The following is an 8,258-nucleotide window of genomic DNA, read 5'->3' as shown; positions in this document are numbered from 1 at the left end:
ATGTCAGATTGCTTTCAACAAGCATGTCCAAGCCATAAACTCCTGCTGACGCTGGGAATATAACCCTCCAGGGGAGAACAAATCACATACATTTGAGTTTTCATGCTTTGGAGCTGACTAAACATTTCTACCAATGTTGAGAAATGGGAACATAGGACCGCGCTGCCTTAGTCTGCAGCTCTGTATTGTTTGCACTGACTGACAATAGCTTTCTGGGGTTTCAGACAGGGGTGTCTGCCAGCCTTACCTGGGGGTGCAAGGGTCCAAAACTTCTACATGCAAACCAGATGCTCTACCACTGGGCTACAATGTTTCTCCTGAAATTCTTCTGCCTGAAGATGATAGGCATTTCCTAGATTAAGTAGCCTTTATTATAGTTCAAGGTCCAGATAAGACAGTATTGATTACAGCTATACAACATGGAACAAAACCTCCATTGTGGACAAGATTGCATTTGTCCAGATGAGATTTACAGTTTAGGGGTGCTATAGGATGCAAGATTGATAACATGGAAATAGATTTGGGAGTGGGACACCATTACAACATCCCCAAAGGCCTCGTCCACAAACCCCTCTGCCTCTCCTAGCTTTTCTAGGTCTGTTACCTTGGTCTCAAGGGAACAAACTTGTTTTCAGAGAGACAGGAGCTCATTGCATTGAGGACACACCCATGACTTCTGTCCAAAAGGCAGCTAGCCGTACATGGGACAAGCAGAGCAAAACACTGGGAAGTCCCATTATTCCTGGATGCCCATGCTGCAGCTGTTATTGGATTCAACTGCTCTGCAGCAACACCCACTACTGGAAGAGTGAGATCCGGACACTGTCATTTATGCACTGGTGATGTGTGTAGTGATATCTGAAAACACTTCAGAAACTTCAGCTGGTACAAAATCCTACTGCTTGCACCTTGGTGGGATCATGTCCACACAAGTATTGTCTGTTCTGAACCAGCTACACCAGCTGAGAGTTCATTTCTGAGCCCGTTCAAAGCCCTAAATGGCCAGGGAGGCCCTGATTTAGGTGTCATGTGGCATAGAGGTTAGGTTTAGAAGTAAGGCCTTTTCCATCACAGTCCCAGTATTATGGCATGCACCCATGCTTGCTTTTTTTAATTAATCAAGACTCTTCTTGCAAAGGGTATTTGACTATTGATTCAATTCTGTAGCTGGTTTTCTACAAAGACCCCTTTAGCCAAAAGGCGGGCTGCATGTTCTCTATTTATTTTTTTTAAAAAAGAAAACTTACATGTATTAGACATCACTTGGAAAAATCATTCCCTCTCCAAAAAGTGGCATTATTTTTTTTTTTAAGAATAAATTGCTCTGAAAACTAACTATGGGCTATTAAAAAGCTGCAAACATGATTAAGAACAGTATCTTACAGTCTCTTTGCTAATTAGCATTACATTTTCCAGTCAGATGCTGGCTCCTGTGAATGATCCCGAGAGACACATAAAATATTACAAGTGTATTTCTTCCCCAGCAAGTGAACTGTAATAGTCTAGCTACACAGGACAGTAAGCTCAAAAGAATACTTACCTAGCTGACAGAAAGTCTGCATACTAAACTTCAAGGAATGGAAGTAACAGCTATAGCTACAGCTATAGATTTGCTTCTAAAAGGAGTAGTCTCCTGGCAAATACACTAGTCATCCGGTGCTGTGTTCTAAAGCAACTGTCCACTTACTGTTGCTGGAGACCTGCTGAATATGTCCTGAATATGGCTGCCATGTGCTGATACGATGCTGCAACTGTCAAGGAAGCTGCAGAACCATGGACAGCTCCAAGTGAGCCATTTGCTCAAAGGAAGGTTGGGAGCATTTTATCCTCTGCGTCCAGACTACTTCCTCCAGGCTCTACTCCCTCGAGAGAACTTCAGAGCCTTAAAGGTCCAACCCTCTGCCCTGAAGGCAGATTCTCCTCCTTGTTCCATAGCCTCCCTTCTGGTGCAGTCCCAGCACTGCTGGACTAGTGATGTGCAGTGGGAGGTATTTTGTTCTTCAGACTCAGGGAAAGGTGTCCACGAGGGTTCAGGCTGCGGGCCCATAGGGCCTGGTAGGTTCTTCTGGAAGTTCTTGTCCAAGTTCCTCAGGCACAATGGTCTCCCTGTCTTCTGCATTCAGCTCTCAGCCCTGACCCTGACCTGGCTTCCCACTGGATACTCCTGCAGCTGCCAACTCTGCATTCAGATCACTGCTGGATACTGGGTCGTGGCAAGGGACAGAGTTTCCCATGCCTCGTAACTTCTTGATTAGACCACTGCAATACATTTACATGACACTGTCCCTGAAGATTCCTCAGAACCCTCCGTTAGTAACCTAGCAACTATTTTCAGTTGGTATAAGGAACATGTTTCACCAGTATTCCCTGCAAGTAAATCAAGCAAGATTGTTTTAAATGTGCTGGTTGTAATCTACAAAGACCCGAATGGCTTACGGCAAGGGTGGGGAACCTCAGCTCCAGGGGTTAAATGTGGTCTTTCAGGGCTCTTTCTCACACCTTCAGGACTAGGCCATGCCCTGTGCCAGGTCAATTCTGCTCCACACTCTTTTTCGGGACTTATCTGGCTGGAATGTGGCATGCTTAACTATGAGCATGCCACTGGCTTGCCCGAGTGGAGAGTGGTGTGTGTATAAACCTCTGGTTTATATTAAAGTCACATCCACTTATCCACCCACTTGTCTCTAGCCCTATCAACCACTAGCATGTAGCTCCTGAAAGATTCCCCCCAAAGGAAGTGAGACTCTCCATCCGAAAAAGGTTCCACTACTGGTCTAGGACTTAGTTATTTTCATTTATTTGGCTATGTAGGCCCACCACCACCCTTCAATGAATCATGAAGGCTGCTGCCATGGGAGCCTACTTGTACACTGCATTGTTCAGCAGCTTTCATGTGTGTCACCCTACCACCTGAAGTTAGAGAGCAAAGAAGGGTCTTCCATATCACCCTACCATCTGAAGGACAGCAAGCAGGGAGAGGGCTCTCTCAATCACAATATGTCACATACAGAATGATCTCTGTGGAAAAACTCCTCTGGTACCAGCATCAGTGTCCTTCTGAAGCTGGGTAGAAACTTTGGGTTGTATCCAGAGTAGCACTAAGATAGAGTCTTCTTGTCCCATGGGTGAATTATTTTGCTCCAGTGGAACATTATGAAACAAGAGAACACATAAGCAGGTTGCTGATAACTTCTTTGTGCCATAGACTGCACAGTCTGTTGCACAATGAGTTTTTGCTAGCACAAATGTTGTGTTGGATTCTTCTGTTGCACATCCAGTAGTACAAGAGCACTTGCGCCAGCTGCCAGAGAACAATGGACACAGCCCTTTATTTGATCAGACATTCCATTACGTTTTGCAGCTGGTTTAAATTTATCATCTGATGGCTCTCTGCTGGATGTTGTCAATGCTACTGATTTTATAGCTGATGCTTTTACGATTTTTGTACCGTATTTATTCTGAATTTTATTTCTTATATTGATCTTCAGTTATATGCTACCCTGGCCCTGAAGGACAGCCAATAACTTGAATGATTGACTGGTGACAGAAAGAAATAAGGACATTGCTATTGCAGCTGGAGATCACATAAATGGAATGAGATATTTCTACGGTGAGGATCCGGACCAGATGTGTTTGTAAAGTGATCAATGGTGCCTTCTATCCTTTTAATCAAAGACTTGACTTACTGGTCCATTATTTTCCTCTGGGTCCTTCCAGTCTATCAGCTTTAAGAAAAATGATTGCTTAACCCAAGTCAAAAGATAATTAAGAATAGTTCAAACTGAGGTTTGACTCTCACTTGATGAGTAAATATCCTTATATCGTTAAGCCCTAAAGCCTTAAAGGAATTCTGAATACTTGAAGCTTCCAAGATGCAGCACTTAACAGAGAAAGAGCAAATCCTCCATATCAAGAGAGTGAGTTGGGAAGGCCAACTCACTCTAAGGAGTTTATACTGAACTCTGCTTTCAAAGTCTTATTCTCCTCCACCAGTCTTGAAAATGCTGTGACCTTCTGCCACATTCTCCATAGTTGTGAACTTCCCCCTCCCTGCCAATTTCATACTCCCTCTTTACGCCCTTTTTCCTGTGCATGAAGGACTGTGGGCTACTGTAAAACCACAGTCCTCAAGGAATATTTCCTCCAGTATCTGAACTTCAAGGACTCGTTCCCGCTGAAAATCCTGATTAAAAGTCTCAGAAGCCAAAATTTCATCAAGGAGGAAATATATCCCTGTAGCAAATGCATTAACCTTCAAAGAGGCTTTGTGGGGTTCTGTAGTAGAAGCAAACCGGGGGGGGGGGGATTGTACCATATGTAAAAAATAATAATCATAATAAATTCAATCAATCAATAAGTTTAGCCAAAGGCCAGGACAACCGGAATAAATTATGTAGGTGGTGGGAGAGGAATACACAGATACAAAAGATCTCATACCACACATTAGTTTTAGAGCAGATATGAAAAAGTGTAATTTAGAACTCATCTCCTTTTACTAATATTGGAGCAGGCCCGTTTTAAGGGGAAGTACTGGGGGCAAATGCACCAGGGCTCACAAATGGAAGGGGCCCATCAACACTGACACTGCTGCCAATGTTTTTCCCCTCAGAGTCTCCCTAACGTGGGCTCCATAGACCTAACTAGAGAATATAAAACATACAGCAAATCAGAATGTGTATCAGAAGAAATGCTAGTTGCATCCTGTTGACCCAATATATCCATGACTACTATTTACAGGTATGGTTGTTGTTTGTTTGGTTGATTTATTAACCACCCTTCACCATGTGGTGAAATCCCAGTTAGGGGAAAAGATTGGATATTATAAATATAAGGCGGTCCCAGGGCAGGTTACTGCCAGCCAGCCCCAAAGATTCAATTCCAGTTGTGGATCTTTTAGGTACAGTATTTTTTATCTGGATTGGAGAGAGAGTGGCAGATAGGACATTTACGTTATTTTCACTTACGTGATTTTCACTTATACACACAGTTTGCCAAAACATAACCCCTCACATAAGTGGGGAGTTATGTGTGTGTGGTATCAGGCCAGGTAAAGAGGTGTGTCTTCAGCATATGATGACATATAACAAAGGAGCCACCAAATACACCTCCACAGGGATTGTGGAAGCCGTTAATGGTGTATTTGTTCACATAATCTTACCAGCTACTCCTGAACCCTTAGATTCCATCAAGATAGTCTAGTGGAATCTCATGAGCACATGAGAGAGGCACAGGACAAGGTCAAACACAGGTTAGCCAATAACACTTCAGCAAAGTTGAAAAATTTAAGAATATCATACTGTTGAAAGTATTGCCTGGGGAGAGAGGTGGGGTGAGTATGTTGTTCTCAGTAAGATTGGAAATGAGCAATAAAAGGTTACATTGACTTCCATGTGACCTGTAGCAAAGAGGGGTGGCAATATTTCAATACTTAAACTGAAAAGTTTTAACTCAAATCTCTGTTTCACAAGGAGATTGATTGTACTAGAAGAGCTTTATCCTCTGATCCTCAAAAAACAAAATTACATTTTCCAGTCAATAAGGCTTTAAGGTTTTTAAAGTCCGATCTAAGAAATCTCCAATTAAGGCTTAGCCACTCAGAGCAGGGAATTTGGAATTTTCTGGATGCCCTGCAAGAGCCACAGATGGGAATTTATCCACAAGCACAAGTGGAACAAACTTTTGGATTTACCATGGATTTCCTCCCTTTAATCCCACTCAGCAAGGAACTTAGTAAGCGACAAAAAAGTAAATAAATCCATCCTTCTACTTCAAATGCCACCAAGAAGAAAAGGGCTCTGCCAATGTAAATGGAACATCAATTGCTTAAGTCAGATGGAAATCAATGGCTTCCCTTATACACACATACACACACGCAGAGCTGACCAACAGGTTATTCCCGCTGAGTGCAAAATCGCTGAGTGATGTTTCTGCTTGCTAAGCAGCTTTGTTTACTCACCAGACATAGTGGTCTCTGTTCAAGACAAAGGGGTGCAACACTCCCACCTCCCTTGCCTGCTAAGGTTAGGCAGCAGACCCAGCCACTTCAACAGAATACAATTAGCAAGAGAGGAATACATGCATCAGGAGAATTGTCTTGCAGCAGCTCAAGTAGACACAAAGTTTCCAAAGCTCTTACAGATCAAATGCAGTCACCACATTGATCCAAAGTCATCCCCTTGGAATTACTGAAGCCTGCTGTCTTGTCTGCAAATAAACTCTGGTTAGTTCTCCCTTGGTGAGAAATGAGAAAATGCAGACTACTTCCAATGCACGGTCATTAGGCAATTGGGGCCATAATCACAGTGCTTACGCTGGAGTTGATGGGAAATGCTGCAGAAATCCCAGTGGAGGTTATGGAGAACATTGCAGGAAGCTCTTGGAGTTCCCTTCTGGTTTAGTGCTAACCACTGACCATCATAGAATCATAGAGTTGTAGAGTTGGAAGGGAGCAGCATGGGAAGCATCCATGTGGGTGTGCCCTGAAGAGTTGTGTTCTGAACTTTTGAGGTGGAAAATAGATGTGTGTCAATTTTATTTTTAGACATTAATAATAATAATAATAATAATAATAATAATAATAATAATAATTTATTTATACCCTGCCCATCTGGCTGGGCTTCCCCAGCCACTCTGGGTGGCTTCCAAAAGAATATTAAAATACTATAATACATCAAACATTAAAAGCTTCCCGAAACAGGGCTGCCTTCAGATGTCTTCTAAAAGCCTGGTAGTTGTTGTTCTCTTTGACATCTGGTGGGAGGGTGTTCCACAGGGTGGGCGCCACTACCGAGAAGGCCCTCTGCCTGGTTCCCTGTAACTTGGCTTCTCGCAGTGAGGGAACCGCCAGAAGGCCCTCGGTGCTGGACCTCAGTGTCCGGGTAAAACGATGGGGGTGGAGACGCTCCTTCAGATTTAGGAAGTCAGTTGCTGCAACTATCTAAATCTCAGTTAAGTTATGGTAATAAAGAACTGGAATTTGCCATTTCAGTTGAGTGGAGTCCTGGAATCCATATCAGAAGCAAATCAGCACAAGACCTTCATCTATGAAACTCTTGAGGGTGGGGTTGCTTCTATGTCAGAGTTGTTGGTCATGTTGTTGATTGTTGCCGCTTCACAATACTAGGCTCTTCTGGGCCACTGCCATGCAGAATTGTTATATTTTTGTGGTCTCCACATTGGGGGCGGGCAATGTGCTTGGATTGGTCCTCAGCCCCCATGCCAGTTATTCATAATATATCTGACAAACCAAACCAATAGCAGATGGGACAAAGACAACCCTCACACAACAGTCATATAATTATCATATTATATATGGAATTTCCAACCCATATTAGCCAGAGAGCTTTTCAGTAACCTGCAACTCATTAATGCTCAATGAGGAGAGAGAAAACCTTATAAATCCAGCACTGCATATACTAGCAAGTGAAGGTCTAAAGCGAGGAACTGACATTTGTTCTGATATCAGCAAACTATTAAATTTGTACCCCACCCTTTCAGCCAAAGATCCAACTAAATTTTACTCAGAGTAGACCCACTGAAATCAATGAACATGACTGAGTTAGGTTTATTAATTGCAATGGGTCTATTCTGAGTTAAACTTAGTTGAATTCCACCCTAGAGTGGCTAATATGTTTCATGACACTGTGTCTGCCCTGGCATTAATCTGAGAAACCAGCAGTACCACTGCTGGAGATCAGTGATGCATCAGCTCTTATGACAATGTTTACATCATCATCATCATCACCACCACCACTACCACCATTATAAATATTATTAAATTTGTACACTCTAGGAGGGAATATAAGGAGCCGCCATCACTGTAATTGGTTTGATTGGACTATGTGTGATCCAGAGGTGCTAGCCAGTTGCCAAAGGGATTTGATAAAAATAACTTATGGGGTGGGGGACACAGAAGGGTTAGATCTGTGTTCCCCACAGATGGTTCTTGACATATCTAAAATCTTGGTACAAGCCCAAAACAAAAAAGGCAGGGGGAACCATTCCCTACCAACAGTCTACATTTCCTGTTATCCCAAGTGAAAAGTCTGTTGTGAACTGAAGCATGGAGCCCCAACCAATCAAAGAGACAATGCTCAGCAGTTGATTCAGTCTTTACTCCCAAGTCTGCGTCTAGGATCTTTCTGTACTACAGGAATATTCGTGTGTGTGTGTTAGAGAGAGAGAGAGAGAGAGAGAGAGAGAGAGAAAGAAAGAACGAACGAACTACATTTTTCCCTGCCTGGGAATATGGCACAGCT

General features: G+C 43.0%; 1 protein-coding gene across 4 annotated transcripts in view; it reads right to left on the bottom strand.

Annotated features, from left to right (window-relative positions):
• The window catches only part of DCLK1 (doublecortin like kinase 1), a 198,734-nt gene that overhangs the window by 170,039 nt on the left and 20,437 nt on the right, over nt 1-8,258 (bottom strand). The gene's annotated exons all lie outside the window — the stretch shown is intronic.

Source organism: Podarcis gaigeae (assembly GCF_964106915.1).
Source record: "Podarcis gaigeae genome assembly, chromosome: 4".
Lineage (NCBI taxonomy): Eukaryota > Metazoa > Chordata > Lepidosauria > Squamata > Lacertidae > Podarcis > Podarcis gaigeae.
Note: the sequence above shows the minus strand (reverse complement) of the source record. Positions and strands in the feature narration are given on the sequence as shown.